This window comes from Bombina bombina, chromosome 6 (assembly GCF_027579735.1).
Source record: "Bombina bombina isolate aBomBom1 chromosome 6, aBomBom1.pri, whole genome shotgun sequence".
NCBI lineage: Eukaryota > Metazoa > Chordata > Amphibia > Anura > Bombinatoridae > Bombina > Bombina bombina.
Window position 1 is genome coordinate 134,030,387 of NC_069504.1, and position 24,195 is coordinate 134,054,581.

The following is a 24,195-nucleotide window of genomic DNA, read 5'->3' on the forward strand; positions in this document are numbered from 1 at the left end:
TTAGTAAACAATGTAGTATTGCAGGGAGTAAGGCCAGCAGAATGCTTGGATGTATTGGTAAAGGTATTTGCAGCAGAAATAGTAAGGTTCTAATGTTAGCGCACTTGGTTAAATGTGATCGGGTTTGCATGTGAGTATGGGTGTTATACTTTTTGTCCTCTATTTAAGTCTATGGGGGAATACTTTAAAGTGGTTGTGATATTCTAAGTGTATTGGGTTAGCGCTCTAGTGCTTGTGCACAAACTTTTTATTTTCAATTTGTAATAAGAGCGCTACCCGCCGCTTACTTCTAGCGGAGTTAGCGCGCAAGCACTAATTTGCGATCCACTTATAATCTGGCCCTAAATGTTTTACATTATTTATCACCATATTAGGATTATGACCTAATAACCTAAACAAACAGCACAAAAACAAGGTGTTAAGTTTACAGAACACACAGGAGTTTTATTATAAAGTACTTGATATTGATTGAGAAATCAAGTGTTATAATTACTCTACAATCTAGAACTGCTTATAGAAAATTTTTCATGATGCTAATTTTTGTTATTTCCGTAGTTATAATTAATTATTAAAAAACAAACAAAAACAAAGTAGAGACATTTTTAAATAATTAAACTGTAGCTTTGGAGCATTCATTTATGTTTTATTTTTTTTTCTTAGCATGCTAGACCATCTGGATTACACAGGTTGGAATAATAAAAACAATTGTTCTCTTGTAATTTAATTCCTATAAAGTGCAAAGTATTGTACTTGTATTAAACTCAAATTTGCTTTCATTCTTATATAAAAATGGTATCCTTTTTTAAGATTTCTTTTAACAGGACATTGTATGTTCTTTACAGTTCAAAGTGGTTGATGGTTAAGGAAAATAACTGTAGATCATTCATATCTTTTACTGGCCACTACTAAGTTCTCACACACTTAGGGGCCTATCTATCAAGCTCTGTCCGTCTGCTCTGATGAGGCGGAGAGGAATCGACGGAATTCAACCCGATCGAGTACGATCGGGTTGATTGACACCCCCTGCTGGCGGCCGATTGGCCACGAGTCTGCATGGGGCGGCGTTGCACCAGCAGCTCACAAGAGCTCTCCGCATTCAGCGATGTCTGTCGGACCTGATCCGCAGTGTCGGATCAGGTCCGACAGACATATGATAAATAGGCCTCATCACAATTAATGCTGTCTATACACATTTCCCTTATCCCTAGGCTGTGGTTGCCACAAATTATTTTTTATACCTAGTGCAGAGATTACAATTCTGGGCCCGTTTTACAAGAATGTCTGTCTTGTTGGTGCTTGGTAAATAAAATATTATCTGGATTCTTCTGATGTGCAACAGCTTTTCTCTTCTTTCAATCTCCCCTGTAACTTCACATCTGACATCTATCTTGAATATCAGGCCAGTACTGGGATTTTCAACCAGTCTGTTACTAAATCTTCTTTTTTTTTGAGTCATCACCTAAAGAGAACTCAGCAGTGTTTTCCTCTTTTTCCGCAGGGGGTTCTGGATGATCCATCCACAGGAACTCCTCATATCAAAGAGCATTGTAGTTGTAAACAAGATGTATTAGCTGCATCCTTTTTAACCTCTTAAGGACATATGACGGAATTTTTCCATCATAAAACAATTGAGCAAACTGAAAGCTGTGTCCTTAAAGGGTTAATATTGTCTTCTTTAGCCCATAATAAATTAACCTTGATGCAAGAAAGGCATCCCTTCATCAAAACTTACCAAACTTTTAATAAGTTTATGTTGTGTTTTATATAAAAACATTGCTTTTAAGTAAAAGAATAAATGAATAAAGTAGCTGATTTGTGGACCAGGAATGCAGATTTGCCCATTATTTTAGAAAGTGCAGTGTCTTCAGAATAACTAACAAACCAACATAAACAGATAGAAATATTATAGCTCAAAAACAAAAATAGCACTGCAAAGTTACAAATAAACAGTGCTTCTATTAAGCATGGAATCCTATTAAAAAAAATAAAAAATCTGAAATGAAAATCTATTTACACAGTTATCACTGGGAAAAAAAGGAATGAAAGGGCAACAGCTGTTTTAATCTTTTTCTTATCATACAGCAGTCTGGAGATCCTAACTTCATATTACTTGTGCCAGATTCAAACACATTGCAACTATCATTTGCTTTACAATTAAGTTTCAGCAAACAGACACAAGCACGTGTGCTGCTTTGTCTTACAGAGAATATAGCTAGCAGAGATTATTTTCACATAAATATATATACATATTAGTCCTTTAATTTTTATGTAAAACTAAACTTTTTATAGAAAACTGATAAATATATGCTGCAATATTTCATTTTTCCTTGAATTTATTTTCATCTGACATATCACTGATATATGTATAAATATGTAAAAAAAGATCTAACATTATGTTTCTGGATTGCCAATATGCCTTGATTATTACATTGTTTGCAAATTCCATTTTCTAGCAAGTCAATAAAATGTGAAATTCTATCTTTGACAAACCATGTCCTATAAACGTGAATGTGATTTATGAAGGTGATTTTTATTCATGAATAACAGAAAGCAAACATGAGAATCATGCTATCATGTGAGGAGGCCTTGACGTGTCTGTAATATTGTTGTAAACCAAAGGTGATAATGTGAAAATTGAAATTATGGGGCATGTTTTTCAGGTGTTATGGATTTTCTCAGTGAACCACATCACAATTGTATAAATAAATTTTCTTTTGTACCTGTGATTGGTAGCTATATTACCATTGAGATATGGTTTCTTATGATATCAAAGGAAAATGTATGTTACAAAAGATGTTTCAGTGTATAATTTTGTTTTAACCTGGTAAGAACTTTGTTAGTCTTTATAAATAGATGACTGAAAAAATAATATACTATGGAAAGCACTGGTAGCTACATGAGCCATACATATCAGCAATATAGCTTTATGGCAGAATTAAAAGGACATTAAACAATACGTACATTTTGTATGCATAGCATTGAGGTTAGTCCCTGCCTGCTTCCAATGCTGACATGTTTTTACATGTACAGCAACTCTCCTTCAGATACCTGTAGCGAAATCTAGGTTCCAAGATGGTGGCACCTATAATTAGAGGGAGGAACATGACATTTTTTTAGTGTCCCTTTAATCATTGGGACAGTCTAGTCAAAAAAAACTTTCATGATTCAGATAGGGCATGTCATTTTAAACAACTTTCCAATTTATTTTTATCATCAATTTTACTTTGTTCTCTTGGTATTCTTAGTTAAAAGCTAAACCTAGGTTGGCTCATATGCTAATTTCTTAGACCTTGAAGACCGCCTCTAATCTGAATGTATTTTGACAATTTTTCAACCATATCTCAATGGTAATGTACCTACCGATCACAGATATAAAAGACAATTTATTTATGCAATTGTGACGTGGTTCACTGAGAAAATCTATAACACCTGGAAAACATGCCCCATAATTTCAATTTTCACATTATCACCTTTGGTTTACAACAATATTACAGACACGTTAAGAACTCCTTACATGATAGCATGATTCTCATGTTTGCTTTCTGTTATTCATGAATAAAAATCACCTTCATAAATCACATTCACGTCTATAGGACATGGTTTGTCAGTTTTCACCACTAGAGGGCGTTAGTTCATGTGTGTCATATAGATAACATTGAGCTCACACACGTGAGGTTACCTAGGAGTCAGCACTGATTTGTTAAAATGTAAGTCTGTCAAAAGAACTGAAATAAGGGGGCAGTTTGAAAAGGCTTAGATACAAGGTAATGACAGAGGTAAAAAGTATATTATAACTGTGTTAGTAATGCAAAACTGAGGAATGGGTAATAAAGGGATTATCTATCTTTTTAAACAACAAAATTGCTGTCGCTTTAATCAGTGCTTAGCATTGTGGTTAGTTGTATGAATATATGTATCACTTTGTTTCCAGTTACTTTATATATAGCTTCCTTTAAAGACATACAATAGTGCTTTAATGTATTAAAACATTTTATTATTGCCTTGCTCCTTACATATAACTGTGTGTAACCCTGTAAAGTGGTTATTCACATAGCTAGAGTCAACTCCAGAGCAGCAATGCACTAGTGGGGCCTAGCTGATCATATCTGGTTAGCCAATGTGTATAGTCACCAATCACCAGCTCGCTCTCAGTGGTGAATGACTTCTCCTCAACAAAGGATACCAAACGAACAAAGCAAATTAGATGATAATAGATGTAAATTCAAAATTCTCTTAAAATTGCATGCTCTATCTGAAACACAAAAGTTTAATTTTGACTTTCTTGTCCCTTTAACAAAATGAGTTTGTTATATGTTGCACTAATGGTGTTATCTAAATAATGTGTGGATCAAAATCCTTTGGGAAAAAAACAAATCAAAGTCTATGTGAATTTTTGATAAGTTTTTCTAGGATTGTGATCGACCCTTAATTCAGTAATTGAATCTTTAAATAAATTTGTTTTGCTGTATTTGCTTACTTATATAACCATTATATGCTATGGCGTAACTGTGTTATTGATTTCTTTCTATAGTTGTTGTTATTTGTCTTTTTTACTATTGTTCCTTTGCTGCTGTTCTATTTCTCCAGATTGTCATAACATTCCAACTTCCTTTTAAAGAGTTTTTATTACCCAGAGTGCAGCATGGGGCCTCAGAGATGGCGAAGAGTGTAAGAAGCAGCGTTCTAATGACCGCTTATGCGAACCTGCCTGCAAGAGCCCAAAATGTCAATTGCATCTTTGTGGGCTTCTGTTCCCTTCCTTGCTGTTAGACAAAGATTTTGACCAACGTAATATTCCTGAAGGCATGAAAAATGATAATTGATTACAGAATATAATTATTTATAATCACTTTTAGTAATAACTATGTAAGTTCCATTCAAAAACAATGCTAAAAATGATCATGTTATTTAAGACATTCCAGTAACTGACCAACTGCTAGTGTCTTGAGAAAACAAATATTGCTGTGGAGAGATCCTAATGCCTTGTTTTTTATAGCACAAATAATGCTTCATAGTTTTAGCTGCTATTGTAAGGAAGAAAGGTCTGGCAATATGGAGGTTATGTTTTGCTGTCCTGTTTAGAGAGTTATATGTCAGCTGTAGCAAGTTACAATTTTAGTAGACTCTCTCTTCCTATCTGCATGCCATCATGTAGATATTTGTTATAAGCATGTTTTGTATTATATTTGCAGAGCAATAATTATATTTTCTGGGTGGTGTAATTATCACAAACCAGTCCATCAACGCGGTTTTTGTTATATTCCTCAATGGCTATTTAAGAAATGGGACATCTTTTCTGGAGTTGCTGTGAGATATATTGGTTTAGATTTATAGACTTTAGTTATTCTGCTGAAATTTTTTTGTGAGATCATTTCACTTACCTTTTCTAGGCGATCACCATAGAGTGTTGAATGGCCCAGTATATGAGCTCTTGTACAACAAACGTGAACCACTAGAAACAAGGAAAAAAGAAATAAATACAACGACAACACTTATTATACACCCTTGCGAACAGGATCTTTAAATGTGCGTAGATGTTAAATATTTGCACATCTATTTTGTAAATGTTAAAGGAGTCTCATTGGATAGAACAGTATTTGTTTGTAGTGGTAAAACAGTGAGATGTCAAAAAAGGGTTGATGATGGGCATTTCAAGATGTTTCAGGGCATTCTCGAGGCTTGATTGGGATATTCGCTTAAGCAGTGACTCAACATGCAGGATTTAGAAAAGCGCAGATGCCTGTTTCATCTTACAGGGACAGTCTACTCCAGATTTTTATTGTTGAAAAAGATAGATAATCCCTTTCTTATCCAATCCCCAGTTGTGCATATCCACCACGTTTATAGTAAAGGGACAGTCAAGTCCAAAAAAAACTTTTAGGATACAAATTGGGCATGCAATTTTAAACAACTTTCCAATTTACTGTTATCACCAATTTTGCTTTGTTCTTTTGGTATTCCTAGTTGAAAGCTAAACCTAGGAGGTTCATATGCTAATTTCTTAGACCTTAAACGCCGCCTCTAATCTGAAAGCATTTTGCCAGTTTTTCACCACTAGAGGGCATTAGTTCATGTGTTTCACATAGATAACATTGAGCTCACACACTTGAATTTACCGAGGAGTGATCACTGATTGGCTAAATTGTAAGTCTGTCATATAAACTGAAATAAGGGGGCAGTCTGCAGAGTCTTAGATACAAGTAATTACAGAGGTAAAACGTGTATAATTATAACTGTGTTGGTTATGCAAAACTTGGGAATGGGTAATAATGGGATTATCTATCTTTTTAAACAACAAAAATTCTGGTGTTGACTGTCCCTTTAATATACTTTTTACCTCTGTGATTACCTTATATCTAAGCCTCTGCTGACCCCTTATGTCAGTTCTTTTGACAAACTTGCATTTTAGACAATCATTGCTGGCTCATAAGTAACTCCAAGGAGTAAGCACAATGTTATTTTTAGGGCATACATGAACTAGCGCTGTCTAGTTGTGAAAAACAGTCGAAATGCAGTGGCAGCGTTCAAGGGCTTACAAATTAGCATATGAGCCTACCTAGGTTTAGTTTTAACAAAGAATACCAAGAGAGCAAAGCAAATGATAAAAGTAAACTGCAAAGTTGTTTAATATTGCATGTCCTATCTGAATAATGAAAGTTTAATTTTGACTAGACTGTCCCTTTAAGGTTTTGTATCACCATCTTACAGATAATTTCCTTAAATTTTCTAGTTTTCTTTTCCTTTTTAAAAAAATGCCTTTACCACTTATACAGTCACATTTACTCTTTTTAGTTGTCTATTTTCTAGAATTTTCTACTATATTGCATGTTTTTATGGGTAAATCTAAATCAACAAGACATATTTAGCTTTGACCTTCTAAAGTGGCAGTTTTGTAATACAAAACAACATTTGTCAATCACGGAAAGTAAAAATTCCTCCCTATTACTTTTTTTTTATTACTTGACAGATGCATTGGATTTAAGTAATCCCTTTTGTAAGTGTTTTCATATCTTCCATGAACCTGACAAGTCCTGAAATCTGGTTTTGATATTGATTGGCATTACAGTATATTACCAGTGTGCAGTAAAATAAATACATTCACAGCCGTATAATCATAGTATTTGTTTTAGTAAATTAAAATAATTAATTATTCATAACAATAAAATAAAGAAGCATTATAGTTATGAATATTTATATTTGCCAATATGTACTCATTTTTATAAAACAAAAATACTTTGTATTACATTTTAAACCTTTTGTAAAGATTTTTTTTTTTTTTTTTTAAACCATAAAAAAGTAAAAGTGTCTCATTATTTTTTATCATTATTCTTTCAGTATTTTTTCTTTTTAGAAAATTGTGCATTATAGTGTTTTATGAAATTCAGTCTTACATAGAACTTTGGATTTTCCTAAATAGGCCCAAATTTACATTTTGACTTTGTCAGCATATCACTAACTATCCCTATTTGAGATTTCCATCAGGTGCCTGACAGCAAAGTTACAGAACCTGTCAAGCATATATAAACAGTGAAATAAAGATATCACTAGACTTGTGGTAAAAAGGCACCTATGATTATAATAGTATTTATACAGGCATTTGAAAATATATTTTGTTGATGTCAAATACACACACACTCACACATATATTTATATACACTTATCAGGGAAATGAGCAATTGGTTATATATAAACAAAACATGTAAATTTAGTAATTAACCTTAATTGTAAAGAAAAGAAATATATATATATAGAGAGAGAGAAAGATAATTATTGTTTCATTCACTTACCCAGGTAGTATACATCTGCTCTTCTGTCCTTAACATGGGATCCAATCTGATTGGATCATGCTTGGCCTAAACCCGTGTTTCCCTAATGGGAAAGGGAGGGGATCAAACTGACATATTGTAAATTAGATTTAAACAGTACATATATATATTTGTGTGTCCAAATTAAATGTTTTCACAAACAGATTGTGAGTACAAGTGATTTTGGACGCTGATTTGATAATGCTCATATTCTGCCTTTAAAGTTCCCATAAATAGAGTGACCATATTGCCGCTTTAAAAAGGGACACTTATGAAAAATACATGTGTCAGGGCTGTTTTCAAGGCTGTTTAAAGAAATGTTTTGTATAAGAACCCTGACATATGTATTTTTCATATGTGTCCCTTTTTAAAGTGGCAATATGGTCACCCTACCCATAAACCATCTTCCAAGATTATTGTATTATTGAAGTACAGGGTGGAAAAATGTCACAAACAAAGAGCTATTCATGAGCATTATAATTTCATTAGCAGCCATATAACCAAACTGGACTGGCTTTGCACAGTTAATTACAGTTGCTTATTTGAGTTCCCCAGACTAGGCAAGAAACCTGAATCTCTGCTCCCCACTTCATATTTCCTGGTAACAAAAAACTTGCCACTATAAGAGTAGTGTGCTTATATGCAATACTATGTTTTGTGCGACAGAATAAAAAAACAAGATTATTTAGAATGTGTAAATGTACTTAATTTCAACCCATTTTCAAAACCTTTGTGTCCCAATATGGAAAGAAAGATCCAAGATTCATCACATAAGTAAAGTACAGTTACTTAAAGGGACAGTCTTGTCCAAAATAAACTTTCATGATTCAGATAGAGAATGTCATTTTAAACAATTTTCCAATTTACTTTTATCACCAATTTTGCTTTGTTCTCTTGGTATTCTTAGTTGAAAGCTAAACCTAGGAGGTTCATATGCAAATTTCTAAGCCGTTGAAGGCCGCCTCTTCTCTCAGGCCATTTTAACAGTTTTTCACCACTAGAGGGTGTTAGTTCATGTGTGCCATATAGATAACACTGTGCTCACGCACATGGAGATCCAGTGAGCCAGCTCTGATTGGCTAAAATGGATGTCTGTCAAAAGAACTGAAATAAGGGGGCAGTTTGCAGAGGCTTAGATACAAGATAATCACAGAGGTAAAAAGTATATTTATATAACTGTGTTGGTTATGCAAAACTAGGGAATGGGTAATAAAGGGATTATCTATCTTTTAAAACAATAACAATTCTAGTGTAGACTGCCCCTTTAATTTCCATCCTAAAAGCTTGCTTATGTATTTAATGCAAAAAAACTCTTATCCTTTTACACAGTTTTGGGATGTGAGTAACATTTTACATTTACTAGTGATATTTGTTGGTAATGCAATTCTATTGGAAATCTATTTCATAAATCAAGCACCAGTTCTGTAAAGAATTTCCTTCACAAATTACTCGTGTGAAAAATAATTTCATATTCCTCGTATTTTTCTTTCTCCCTTCTCTTTGCATTTATGCAAACGTATGTGTGTTTTGTTTTGTTTTTAAGAAAAAAAGGCAGTAGGTCAAAAAAGACAAACATAACAGCCTAAAAGGAAAAAGAAAGTAGGGTATGCACATGGTAGCCACACATATGTTTAACCTGTTTAATAGTCATGAGTGCAGATACATTTTATATGCATATTATATATATTTATCAGTGCGTATGTATGGATATGCCGCTTACATAAATTTAGGCATGTGTATTTGTGTGCATATATTTATGTATATAAGCAAAGATAAATCTGTATATAAATATTTGTGTGCACATCTGTGCATACATTAAGTACTTGCGTTTGCCAACAAATGTTTATTTTAAATGTGTGTATATATTTGTGTGTGAGGATAATTGTTGTCAGTGTGTGATACAGTTATTCATGTGTAGGTTTGTGTATCTTATTTATCCGCTGCACTCAAGTTCTGTGTGGTATTCATTAGAACAGGTAAATTATTATCTCATCTGCTGAGACCAGTAATGAACTACCATAAAATAACTAATAGGGTAACAAGCTCACATGGTTTAGTGCCTTCTAACCTCATAATCAATATTTCCTAACATTGGTAAATCTAGAAATTCTGAGACTCTCCTTGTATCGTTTTATGATACCGTAACGTACTTACCAAATTTCCAGTTGTGAAAGCTTCCAATACATTAAGATAAGTGTCCAGTGGAGCAAATGTTTGTGATAAGTGTTATAATTCAACACATGCTCATGTATAAACCCCTGCACTGCTGTTTGCATAGGTGGAAGATGGTGTAGAGTGCCAGATCTTTGGATGGAATCTTGGTGGTGAAAGGGCAGGACTTGGGGTGTGGGTGACAGAAATCTGTCTGTTCTAGGTTTCTTAAAGAGAGGCCTGAAGATTATTTATGGGAATAATACGAGAATTTATATTAACTATTTAGAAGCACCAAATTGATGACTGCATTGTGTTTTCATAAGGTCTTTGTATAACGGAGATTTGATATATATTATATAGTTCACATTTTTATAAATGCAAATCGAAGACCTTTTATGCATATATTTTGAGACATTCACTAAGTGATTTACAGTGATAAATAAAACAAGAGCTGATCACATGGATTTGTGCTGTTGACAGAATTTGAGCTTTCATTGCATTTTTTATTTGATCCATAAAGTAAGCTCGCAGCATAAAGCAAGTTTTGAATAACACAAATATAGGAGAATAACAGCATGACCTAACAGCATGAATCTGCAACTGTATTGTTTTAATTGATGCCTTCCAACTGCTTGTCCTGTTGCCCTGCTGGCTCAACAAAATAACCGTAGGTTAGTAGAGCTTTCAGATTGTTCTAAGTAGACACAATATACAGAGGACTAATAAGTGACGGAAAGTTTTGCAGCAATGTGCAAGGCTATATTTTCACGTCACATGCATTACTTATTCCCTTTCAGTGACACATCTGTACTTGAATACTGGTTCTCTGCCTTTCTGTAAGATTTGTGACACTTTTTCAAATTATCCAAGCTCATTATGAATGCTAGCATGCAAATTTAAATAGCAGTATATATTTGTAAGTATGCTAAAGGTTTTTTCTTATCCGCAAGCAAACAATGCTGTTAGAGTTTTTGGTATTTAAATTGTAATCTTTTTTAATAAGGTCTGTATTTTATTTATTTTTTTCTGTGAGTTCTTCATAACTCTTTATAGATACGTCATGAAACTATGTTATATAGAAAATATGTTTTATTTTTTCCCTGATCTAATTTAATAGGTATCAAATTTAAGAAATTAATATGCCAGCTTGTTTTAAAGGAACAAAAAACCAATAAAAAAATGATGTTATACAAAGATTATGTAAGGACACTATCTAGACAATTTAAGAACATTTTTTAGCATTTTACTGACAAGGGTTCTATATATGTGGCATTCATTTTAAAGGCAATGTCTGAACTTCTACAAACAGATATTATAACAAACCGCTATTAGGAGATGCAGCATAGAGTCAATCAGATTTGATCTCTAGCTATAAAATATCACACATAATTTACAAAGCACACAGTGTAACATCATAAAAGTATATTGATAGAAATTTACTGAATTGTATTAGTTCCCCTAGATTTAGAGACTCTCTCTTTCTCACAAGCACTTTCCCTTCCAAAACCTACTCAAACCAAACCATCTATTAAATCCTTCTGCACTAGCCTTCTAGCATTCTTCATAAACCAGTCCATGCAAAGCTTAAATGGACACTACAGTCAAGATTAAACTTTTATGATTCAGGTATAGCATGCGATTTTAAACAGGTTTCCATTATACTTTTGTTATCAAATGGTTTGTCCTTTTTCTTCTTAATAGGGAAGAGTCCACAGCTGCATTCATTACTTTTGGGAAATACAGAATCTGGCCAACAGGAGGAGGCAAAAACACCCCAGCCAAAGTCTCAAATACCTCCCCCTCTTCCCTCATCCCCCAGTCATTCTTTGCCTTTCGTCACAGGAGGTTGGAAGAGTCAGAAGTTCAAGATAGTCTCTCATGGAAGGTAGTACTCTTCGCAATGGGACTGGAGTTTTAAGTAATCCTGTCCAGAGATGCAGGGAGAGTTTTCCTGCAAACCCATCCCAACTCATTTTAACAGCTCCTTGGTAATCAGCGTTGACGAGTTTCACTGCCTACCTTTCTTCACTCAAGTCCATGTCAGAAGCAAGGCTACTATCTGTCACACTTGAAGAACTGTATTCCTGTTCCACGGCGTAGATTCCAGTAAGATTGTTTCATTTTATTTCGATATGTGAATGTAATGTTAATGAAACAAGTTAGGGTCCCAGTGGGACTCCTTTTATCTTAATAAGGAATCGTGGGTTAATATCTCCTGAGGGCGGTTATTTAATAGGGGGGACTTTTAATCATGTTTGTTATATGGATCTATCTGCAATTCTGTAGCTATACTTATGCTCCCGGCCTTTACGGAACATAACAGCCTTCTTTTAATGACGCAATCTTTCCAGATTTTGCGCGCCCTTTTCGTGACTGGCACGGTGCCCCAGCCATTGGGGGTATTAAAGGGTGCCAGTTAGTTTTTTGTCATTTTTGTAATCCCAAGATTATGGAGGATTCTCTGATATGCGCGACACGGATGCCTCCGATACGGAGGATGTGTTTTGTGATGAATATGAAATGACCCGGGTAATCAATGCCCATCAGTTATGTTCCAATTGCTGTTCTAGAGTATTCTGTTCATCCGAAGCAGGGAGCTTAGAGTGCGTTGAGCCATCCGCCTCCGAGGTTTCCATGACTTGTGAAGCAAGTGCCCCAGTCCATTTCCCGGTTACGCAAGCAGGTGTCCCTATGGCCTTTACTCCTCCGGATGGTGGCTTGTTTCCTCCAGAGGTTACAGCACAGTTCCACATGGCCATTTCTATGGCGCTGAATCATTTATATCTCCCAAGTGAAGTATTTCTAAGATACTGTCCGTGTTCCGTTAATCAGGGCCCGTCGAGCGCGGGCTTTTAATCAGCTGGCACGTTGTCATCCTCATTCACCTTGGGCGTTCACCCGATGGGTGCTGCCTTCATTTTATTTTGATCCGGATGGATGTGTTTAATTTGTTTTATCTTAAGCTTATGTCTGTTAGATTTTTGTTTTTATGAACGTTCTTCTCTGGAACCGTTACTTGCGATTTAGGTCACGTGGGCACCTCGGAAGTTGCGCACTTGTTGAATAATAGAATTGTGTTTTTTCTAGTTAATTTATCGATCCTTCTGGACAAATTTTCTTGGACCTTGGGAAGTTCTAAGGTGTCCTTATGCCAGGCAGGTACTGGTCAGATTCTTTTTCGTCTGTTACAAGGGTTCATGTCACCCTCGTGGTACTGATAATCCTGCTGGATTCTGAAATTTCTCTTGGCCTATTCTATGGACTTCGGGCTCGGATCCTACCGAAGTATGAGGCCTGTTGTTTAAATACAACCCCTCCGTACGAAGGGTTATGAGCGCCAATCTAGGTTGGTTGTTTGGGCTTTTGGCCTTGGATACGGATCTGTTTTTGCAGACATCATCATGGTTCTTCAGGTCCCGGGAACCGTTATTCCATTCTTTGAAGTTGGGAGATGTGTGTGACCTATGTGGTCTGGTATGCCGAGTGATTAATGATTCGCATTTTCACTGGAGGTTCCTCCGGACGTTAACTCTTAGCCTATTAAGCATTTTATTGCAGTGGCGGAGTTTCCTTCCTTTCCGCCTTGAGTGGATCATATGGTCTGGATGTGTGGGCATGTTCTTTCTCTGCTCAGAGTTGTGTTACTCTAAGAGTTGGTGTGTAGGGGTTCCCTGCCTTCTGTGGGGAGCTGTAAAGCTCCAGCTTTTGCCTGCTTTAAGAAGATTTTGGAAGATAGATCCTTCAATGATCTCTGGCTGTTGTCTCTTCCATTAACCTTGATCTGACCATGGTCTCGATGTTCGGGTGTTTTCCGTCCTCGTTGCAACTCTAGCCTAGGGTCTTGTCAGTGAAGAGACAAGGTCGGTTACGGCGTGCCGCCCTTCTGGGGTCAGATACTGTAGTTGACCATTTTTCCTCGATGCTCCGTTAGGGGTTTCGTGGACAGTGAGGTAGCTGAGTTGGTATATGCCCTGACTACAAAAAAGTCTGTTTAAAGGATCCAAAGTCACAGGTTTGAATTCCGGCAGGGCTGACTCCGCCCTTCCTCCTTCCGAGGTCGATGAAATGAGTACCTTTAAATCACTTTAAAGATGGCGAGCAGGGTACAGGGTTCTCATTCGCCTTCGGGTGTTGGTTGCTACCCTGCCTGTGTGTGTAGCACGTATTAACGCTTGCCTATGAGATTTCTTTGCGATCCAGGTGCGCTGGGTGCCGAATCTTTTTTTTTGTACGATAATTCTTTATAAATTAAGTCATTTTGTTTACACAAAAATAATTGTTTTGGATATCTTAAAAATAAAGAATTACTGATGAGACGAAAACAACAAACAAAAAAAAACAAAAAGAGAACAATTTAGAAACAAAAACATTGCTTCGTTTTCCTACAACCTCATCTAATGTTTTTTTTTGTTTAATTGTTTTTTATTGAGGGGTAGTCAAAAAGAAAGGGAAAGAAAAAAGAAATTAACAATCTGTTACAATTTGATACAGAGTGTTCTTTGACAACAACAGAAAATTAATTGATTGTTACATCAGAAATTGCAGAACACAACAGTAAACAAAGTTCCTAGCAACTGTTCTATATGTCCTCATTACAGAATCTAGTGTTATACGTATATGAAACGGTCCTGCTCATATACAGCATCTTTTACACCATCAATACTGTTGCTAGGGCGTCTCCTAATGGACATATTTTCCAAGTTTTAACTAAACTTTCATGTAATTATTTGCCCTCCAATTATCAGTAAACACATACGCTGACAATGTGTCAGAAGAGCTTGAAGAGAGAAAAAAAAAAAAGAAAGAAGAAACAAGAGGAGAAGAATTAAATGAATTGATTGGTAGAATGAGGGCGGGGAGGGGGGGAGAGAGAGAGAGAAAAAAAAAATATATATTTTTTTTTATTTATGTAGTGTGCCTGTAGTTTTGGATAAAATCTATCAATTTTCTTGCAAAACTCAATTGTTGTTGAGGTCCGTTGTTAACGTTGTCCGACTGTGCTATTATGTATTGTGAGTGGAGTAAATAGTTAGATTATTGATTGTTGGTGGGCGATTTGCCTGCCAATTTTTTAATATAAGATATCTGGCGCCCAATATCACAGTGTTTATGAAACTAATATTGCGTATGTAGGGAGTAAAATTTATTAGAAAAAATATGTTGGCTGGTAATAGGGTAAGTTGCACTTGTAGCAGTCGATTCAACCAAAACTGTACCTGTCTCCAAAATTGCAAGATTCTTGGACATGTCCAGAACATGTGGACCAGGTTGGCCGCCGCAGAACTACATCTTGGGCACTGTTTTAGTGGTTGGCCATACCATTTATTTATAACTGCAGGGTGTGTAAATGCGATTTAAAATTTTAAAATGTGATTCGCGCCAGGTCGCCGATAGGGTAGCGCGTTCGACTGCTATTGTACTAAATTTCAACTGATCAATATCTATTGTTGGGATATCATGGAGCCATTTAGCATGAATTCTTACAAGATTGGCTTCTCCTGTCTGTGTTAATATCATTCTATACCATTAACTGGTGGATTGTTTTCCTGCTTTGTATAGGGATAGGACCATTCTTATACCAGGGTGGAGCCAGTGTCCAATTTGATTTTGTGTTAATTCATTGTACCAGTGCCGAGCTTGCAGATACGCATAGAAATCTCTATTCATAAGTTGATACTTAGATTTAAGAAAAGCAAAAGTGTGTATGTTCAAATTCTCAGTGTCTCGGAGGTGAATTAGATGGGTAAGACCTTGTACCGCCCATCTATTGAATACTTTGTTACTTAGGCCAGGACTGAAGCACGGATTCTTAGTGATAGGAACTAATTCCGAGATTTGAGGATTATCATTCATGCATAATCGAATATGTTGCCATGCTTTAATGACATTTACTATGGTACATTTGTTCTTAAACTTGATTGGCAACGCCTTAATGGGACAATGTAATAGAGCTGTTAATGAAAAGGGAAAAGCTAATTTTTGTTCAACCTCAAGTGAAGCTACATAAGATCTATCCGTAATCCAATCCATGGCGACCTTAGCCAAACATATATTATTGTAGAGTGAGAATATTGGGAATGTAAGACCGCCATATTTTCTAAGATGTGCCAGTTTGTCAAGTGAGATCCTTCTCCTGCCCGTACCCCATAAAAATGTCCTAAGTCGGTTATCTAAGAGCTTAATATCTTTTTTTGTTAGTATAAGAGGAGTATTTTGCATAGTGTATAATAATTTTCGTAGGATAGTCATCTTAACTAAATTAATTTTCGCCGTTAATAAAAAGGGGTATTTTCGCCCAGTTCAACAAGTCGGCTTCAATTTTATTTAGTAATGGTGCAAAGTTCAGTTCGTACCATTCCATTGGGTTTCTACTGATTCTAATGCCAAGATAGGTAATATAGTGAGCTGCTACGTTAAATGGGGGCATGTAGTTTGGTTGCGGAGTTGGGTTTAACCAGAGTAAGTCGGACTTGTTAATGTTAATTTGATAGCCCGAGAATGAGCCGAATAGTTCTATGGTCTTTTGAATGTGGGGAATCTCCGCTTGCGGATCATTAAGAAAAAGTAATACATCGTCTGCGTAAAGCAATATTTTAAAAGGTTTGTCACCTAAACTGACCCCCGCTAGTTGTGTTTTTAACATTAGTGCTAGAGGTTCTAGTGCCAGATTAAATAAGAGTGGCGAGATTGGACAACCTTGGCGAGTGCCGGTCCTAATGTCAAAGGAATCTGTGAGTGAGCCATTTACCAGTAACGTTGATGATGCGGTTGAATATAATGCCCTGATACATGTAGGAAAATGCCCTCTAAACCCGAATTGCTTCATCGTATAGAATAAAGGATCCCAAGTGATCGAATCAAATGCTTTTTGGGCATCGAGAGATAGAATAGCTGGGTCGGCCTGGTAATGGGTCTTATTAGCGTGCAGGAAATCTATTAACAAAAATGTTTTCCTAGTACTGGCCATTGAGTTCCGCTGCGCCATAAAGCCAACCTGGTCCACGTGTATTAGGGATCCAAGAATAGATTTAAGCCTATGTGCCAAAATTGTGGTGAATATTTTATAGTCCGTGTTTAGGAGCGATATAGGGCGATATGAGTCAGCTATTTCTGGGTCCTTTCCCTTTTTTGGAATTAATATAATTTTTGAAGCAGTAAAGTATTTAGAAGGTACCTTACCCTTGCATAGATATTCATTAAATAGATTCGCCATGGCCGCTGTGACCTCTTCCCTCACGATTTTGTACATTTCAGCCGGGAGTAAGTCAGGACCAGCGGCCTTACCCAATCTAAGTCTATCTATGGCTTGTATTACTTCTGCGTTGGTTATGGGTTGGTTAAGATTTTCTGCATCTTGTCGAGGTAGTACTGGGACCTGGATTTTTCCCCAAAACTTCTCTTTGTTCTGGGTGTTTATATTTGGATCATTGTATAATCTCTTAAAAAAATTGTGGAACCCAGTCTTAATATCATCCGACTCAGTTAGTCTTTTCCCCCCAGTCTTAATAGCTTTTATAGTTTTGTGTGCTTGGTACATCCTAACGCAGTTTGCCAATAATTTACCAACCTTGCTACCAAATCTATAAAACTTAGCCCTTTGTTGGCTTTCCTGAGTCATGGCTTTCTGGAGAGATACACTGTCCCATTCTTGTTTGGCTTTGCAGTATTTCTGCCAATTCAACTGGTTAGGTTCAGTAATATACAGATTGTAGGTATTTCTAAGATAATTTGATAGCTCCCGCTCTCTTAAACGCGCTTTGGCCCTGATCCTGCATGTATATTTTTTAATCTCACCCCTTATCACTGCTTTGGCTGTTTCCCAGTAGATTTCTGCCTTGTGGTTATAGGCGCTGTTCTGTAGCCTATATTCTCGCCAAACTGCATGAATATGTTTTTGAAACTCCTTATTACTGGTTAAATAGCGAGGGAAAGTATATCCTCCAGCTGGTTCAAAAGTAGTACTAGTGAGCTTGATTTCTAAAAATATGGGAGCGTGATCAGAAATGATAATGTCACCTATCTGCGCCTTTGTGCAGTTTCCTAGCGCCCTGTCTGATCCCAAGAAAAAATCAATACGTGAAAACGTTCTATGATGTTTAGATTCACATGTGTATGCTCTTATGTTGGGATTCTTGTGGCGCCAGATATCCTGTAGTTGAAGTGCATTACAGAAAGTTCTTAGAATTCTAGTTATTTTTTGAGGAATTCTGATTGGCTTTACTTTATTGGTTTTCAAACGATCTATATTATTAGAAGTAAGGTTAAAATCCCCTGCCACTATCATAATAGTATCCATGTAATTGAACAATTTGGGTGCCGAATCTTATACCGTTAAGGAAGTCCTTTGTGACTCTTGGGTTTGAGGCTATTGCTAGATCGCCAAGTCTACGGACTTTAGAGGTACGTTCATCCTTGTAGGAGGCAGCTTTGGGTTGCTCTGGAAGTTGGATCTTTGATTCTTTTTTTGAGGATCCTGACCTAGGTCTGTGTCTCTCCTTGGATGGGTTTGGACGGTTCGATATCACACTAGATGTTTGTGGTCCCGTGGGCATCTCTTCATAGAAGCTGGGGCTCTGTGAGAGTTGCCTAGGGTTTGTAGCTAGGGCTTTAGGTCCTCTTGATGGTTCTCTACTGATCTTCTGGCACATTTACGCTGTTCCTGTAGACTCCAGGTATCTTACCTGGGTTGGCGATATGGCAGAGGGGTCTCGCCTCTATGGTAGGGTGGTTTTCCGTTCTTTATTTCCCTTCTATTCTAGAGCGCGGGTAGGGTTCTCTGGATTCAGAGTTACCTTAGTATTTGGAGCGACCTGTGGGTCCTTGGTGTCTTGCCTTGTCAGGGTTTTCCCCTTCTTGCGTTCCGGAATCCTGGAAGGGGAGTTGCGATGTAGTGACTGGCTCCTCCATTCCTGCAGCGGGAGGCTGAGGGTTTGATCCCTATGGGGCTCCTGCTATATGTTGGATTCTGATATATGGATGCTGAGGATCTGAGGGCCTTCTTCCCTTGGGAAGTGTTCCTTGTTTTTTTAGTGGAGACATCCGTATAGGGGGTTTCGTACCCAAGCACAATGTCTATCCTGACTCATGGTAATATACCGTTTATAGTAATGGTCAGCGGTCTAACCAGGGGCCTTGTTCCTACGTTGACCCTTCCTTTCTCTTCCGGAAGTCTAGGACTCTTGTCTTTGGTTTTGACTAACCTTTGGGCTAGGACCATTATCCTAGAGGGAATATTGGGCGTCGGTTAATTTATGCAGGATGACCGTTTTCTTTAGAGTTGGTTCTCTCCTTTGTAGGAGGTCTTGGATGTCCTCTTCCTTTCCACTGACGTTCGGTGCTGGGAGGGGACACTTCTTGGAGCTCGATATTTGGAGGGCTGTGAGCCCTTGGAAGGTTTGCAGTTGAATCTAGCTACAGCTATTGCACTTTGAGGGTGTAACCAGCTACAGCTAATTGCACTTTGACTGGGTGTTGGCAAGCTTTGAAACCCTTTTCAGTGTTTGGATTTAGCAATGGTGAGTCCGCTTTCTACCTGGAAGCTTTTCATTGGGAGTTCCTGTTCAGATGGTTGGTGTTCTTTTTTGGAGAACTCTTTCCTAGCTGCTGGGATAGTTATCCTTTTTGTGCTGTCTCTTCTGTCTAGCTCGTGGATCTAGATCTAATATCAGGCAACAGGGAGCTCATGGTTTTCCTGGAGTACCTTTGGATATGGTACAGGGTCAGGGATATGAGGGTGTTCCTCGAATCCTTTTTGGAACATGTTTCCCTGTGTATGGATCTCTTTTTCTTCGATCCTTGTGTTTCTAAGGAGTTCGTCTCGCTGGGCATTGCTATTGTACGACAACCATGAGTTGTTCTATGTTCTGCAGAGTGGAATGATCCTTTGGATCTTTCATGAGAATCTGTTCTCCCTTTTGGGGACAGATAGCGTTTTTTGTCTTAGCCGGGTATCTTCATGGGAGTCGTGATCCGCGGGGCTGTCTACTTGGAGGTTGTTAAGGCTTGATGGACTCTGGGACTGAGTGGTTTAGTTCGGCTTTGACGGCGGTGTAACTAATGTGCAGTTAACTGGGCTTCGGGTTTTTACCCGTGTTGTCTATATTTTTTTAGGGTGTCGAGTATCAGGCTGTGGTGCCTTTCGAAGGGGCCGCCTTTTGTACCCACCCATTGTTGCATTCAGTGTCCTCTAGCTTGGGTATTGTTTTCCCAAAAGTAATGAATGCAGCTGTGGACTCTTTCCTTTTAAGAAGAAAACATAAATTATGCTTACCTGATAATTTCATTTTCTTATGATGGGAAGAGTCCACAGCTCCCGCCCGTGTTTTATCTATGAGGCGGCTGTATTTTTTGTTCTTCTGGCACCTTTTTTTCATCCTGATATTTCTCCTACTGTTCCTTGTTCCCTTGGCAGAATGACTGGGGGAGGTATTTGAGACTTTGGCTGGGGTGTCTTTGCCTCCTCCTGGTGGCCAGGTTCTGTATTTCCCAAAAGTAATGAATGCAGCTGTGGACTCTTCCCTTCAGAAGAAAAAAAAATATATCAGGTAAGCATAATTTATGTTTTTGTTATCTTTTTTTAAAGAATAGCCTCAGGAGCTGAAACTCACTACTTGTAGCTATGTATACAGGAGGCATATATGCGCAGCCACCAATCACCAGCTAGCTCCCAGTAGTGCTTTGCTTGTCTACCTAGAGAACAAAACAGATTTGATAATAGGACTACACTGGAAAGTTGTTTAAATGCATGTTCTATCTAAATCATGACACTTTAATTTTGACTTAACTTCCCCTTTAATAACCTGGAATGTGTTATGAAGCATATCCTGCCTTGCTAAAATTATTTGAGATATAGATTTTGGTAGGCTTCTAATGATTTTTTAAATAACATTTTTACTTTTGCTTTCATTAAAGAAAATTTTGTTATTGCAATTTACTTAATTCAAGGCTTCTACCTAATTTCTTAGGTTTATTTTCAGTTCTCTTAATGTTTTTTCTTCTTTCTTTGGAAATATTTAAATTAGAAAAGCTTTCTTTACCCCCCAGTATGGGCAAAGTCCTGGTAAAGGCGCCCACAAGGGGGATGGTGAATGGTTACACCTCTATGGGGTTCTATGTTTCAGGAAAATCCATCTGCTTTACTGTTTCTGGATTTAGGTACATATTAGACAAAAAAAATGTTTATTTACCATTTTTCTTGGACACATCTCTTCTTGGAGAACCTTAGAACCTGGGCATGTTTTTTATTCAAACCAAGCATACTTAGTGTAATGACCCTTTAAGTCTATTGCTTTGATAATCATAACTTCATCTTGACTAGTTTAATCTAGAATTAGCAATAAACGTTCATGTGGAAACTAGGGCTGTGCGATCAATTGCATGATGCGATTAATTGCGATTTTTTGTCTTGTGATTTTCAAATCACCGGAGTGTGCGATTTTTCAAAAAATCCTGCATTGTTAAACATTGCAGTTAGGGCTGTGCGATTAATTGCATGATGCGATTAATCGCGATTTATTGTGATTGTTTTTGTCTTGTTGCCACAATAAAAATTGACGAAACCTTAACTAATTATTTTAATTTAAAAATTGACCGCACTGCTCTGTGGCTGCTAGTTGTGTTGTTTGTATTTTACAGTTGAATGCATTTTATATTGAGAAATATATGTTTTTTAATGTGATGTATGCGCGATTAAAATCACAATCGCAATATTTCATGACCAAAATCGCAAAATTCTTTTTTTCCTTATCGCACAGCCCTAGTGGAGACAGACGCCTATATTGGAGGAATTATCTTACCAGCAATCATTTAATTTTATCACTCCTTTAAAACCAGTCCCTAAATACCGATTCTTTACTATTGGGTTTCTCGTTTCCCTGTGTTTTTTGATTAGCAAATAGCAATAAGTTAAGCATTGTGTATTTCCTTTGCCCTTACACACAACTATAAGCTTGGTTAGTGAATTGCACTAAGCAAACAAAAGGAAATTACAGCTTGATTAAATTCCCCTCTGTCAAAAATGAAAAAGCATTGACGAGTACACTGATCAGAGAAAATTATCATTCTAAAGGATACTGTAAAATCTAGTGAGACTTTTCATAATTACAGAAACCGGCGCTTCCTAATGTCTGCAAAAATAATTTTCTATAAAACCCTTTATACAGAACTTGGTAATATAAATTTTGCTAATCAACTTTCTTTGACTAGGAGTACTTGATAAAGATGACAACCAGCAAAAAAAAAATCAGTTAAAATGTTAATATTTAATTTAGAAATCATGGAGTCCTAAATATAGTTCAGTTCTTTAAAACAAAATGTACGAAATAATTGTCAGGCACTAATTCTGCAAAAATTATGGGCCAGATTACGAGTGGTGCGCTATTTAACGCTTTTGCTCGCTTGCTAACTGCGCTAGATGTAAGTAATTTTTGCACGTCGGGTCACGTTCGTATTGCTCTTGCGCTAACCTTATGCGTCAAAGAGCCTAACTTCAAATATCACGCACAATAACCTATTTCCTCATTGGAGTCAATGAAGAAAAAAAGTGGGTGAAAAAACCACCCCACTCGCGCACTAACCCGAATGCATTTTATCAAGTGAGCTAACTCAAAATGAAAATATGAATATTTCACATTCCAATGTTCTTCACATAGAAGAATATGTACTATTTATTCATAAATATATATTTCTACATATATCTGATGGTATTTTGGTACAATATATATCTACACCTATATATATATATATATATTATATATATATATATATATATATATATATATATATATATATATATATATATATATATATATGTATATATATATTTATATATATATATATATATATATATATATATACATACATGATTATATATAGGGATAGATATATACAGATATTTATAGGAATATCTATTTAGAAATACAAACATGTTCCCGCTATGTGCAGAACATTGGAATGTGAAATATTTACAGTAAATCTACAATATAACACTTTATTTAATATGTATATGGCATAAATCTGATTTTACATGTTTTTATCTACTTGACAGCAAAGGGTTACAATGCACTTCTATATATGTATACATATGTAGTTATGTGTATATATGTCTGTTAATACATATATACACATAGAAATACATATGTATACATGTATAGACACAAACACATACATACATATATATATATATATATATAATTATATACACACATATGCATATACAATTTTAGACATGTATATGTATGTCTATACTATAGGTTACTAACAATCTCCTTTCTGCTAAAAACAAAGGCTACTACTCTATACTCATCTTACTCGACCTCTCTGCTGCCTTTGACACTGTTGACCATCCCCTTCTCCTACGGACTCTCAGCTCTCTTGGGCTCTGTGACACTGCCCTCTCCTGGATTCACTCTTATCTCCAGATCCTTCTCCATCTCTTTTGCTGGTGACTCCTCCTCTCTATTGCCTCTGTCTGTTGGAGTTCCTCAAGGCTCTGTCCTGGGTCCTCTACTCTTCTCTATTTACACTTCTTCACTGGGTAAACTTATCAACAGCTATGACTTCAACTACCACCTCTATGCTGATGACACCCAGATCTACCTTTCCACGCCTGCACTCTCTCCTTCTATCAATTCTCACATCAGTGACTGCTTATCTGGCATTTCCTCCTGGATGGCCTCTCACCACCTAAAAATAAACATGGCCAAGACCGAACTACTTCTAATCCCCCCCCTCTAACTCTACTACAGTTTCAAATTTTTCCATCACTGTTGGCGGCACCACTATTCTCCCCATCACTCCAAGTCCGCTGCCTCGGAGTCACACTTGACACAAATCTGTCCTTCATTCCCCACATCCAACTGCTCTCTTCATCCTGCCGCAACCACCTACGCAATATCTCCTACAAAGCCCTCACCAATGCTGCCCCACCCTACCTGTCCTCACTCATCAGCAAATATACTTCAGCCCGCCCCCTAAGATCAAACAATGACCTGCTCCTTGCGTCCTCTACCATCACCTCCTCTCATGCTAGACTACAGGACTTCTCTTGTGCGGCTTCAACCCTCTGGAACGCACTTCCTTGAGCCGTCAGACTCTCCCCTAACCTCTCCTCCTTTAAACGTTCCCTAAAGACCTTTTTATTCAGGGAAGCTTATCACCCGACTCATTAACAAATGAACTTCACTAACCCAACAGCTGCCCTCATCTCCCCACTAATATCATTCCCACCTTTGCAGTC

General features: G+C 36.9%; 1 protein-coding gene across 1 annotated transcript in view; it reads left to right on the top strand.

The window, feature by feature from the left end:
• TBC1D22A (TBC1 domain family member 22A) overlaps positions 1-24,195 on the top strand; it is a 1,537,055-nt gene that overhangs the window by 1,397,266 nt on the left and 115,594 nt on the right. The gene's annotated exons all lie outside the window — the stretch shown is intronic.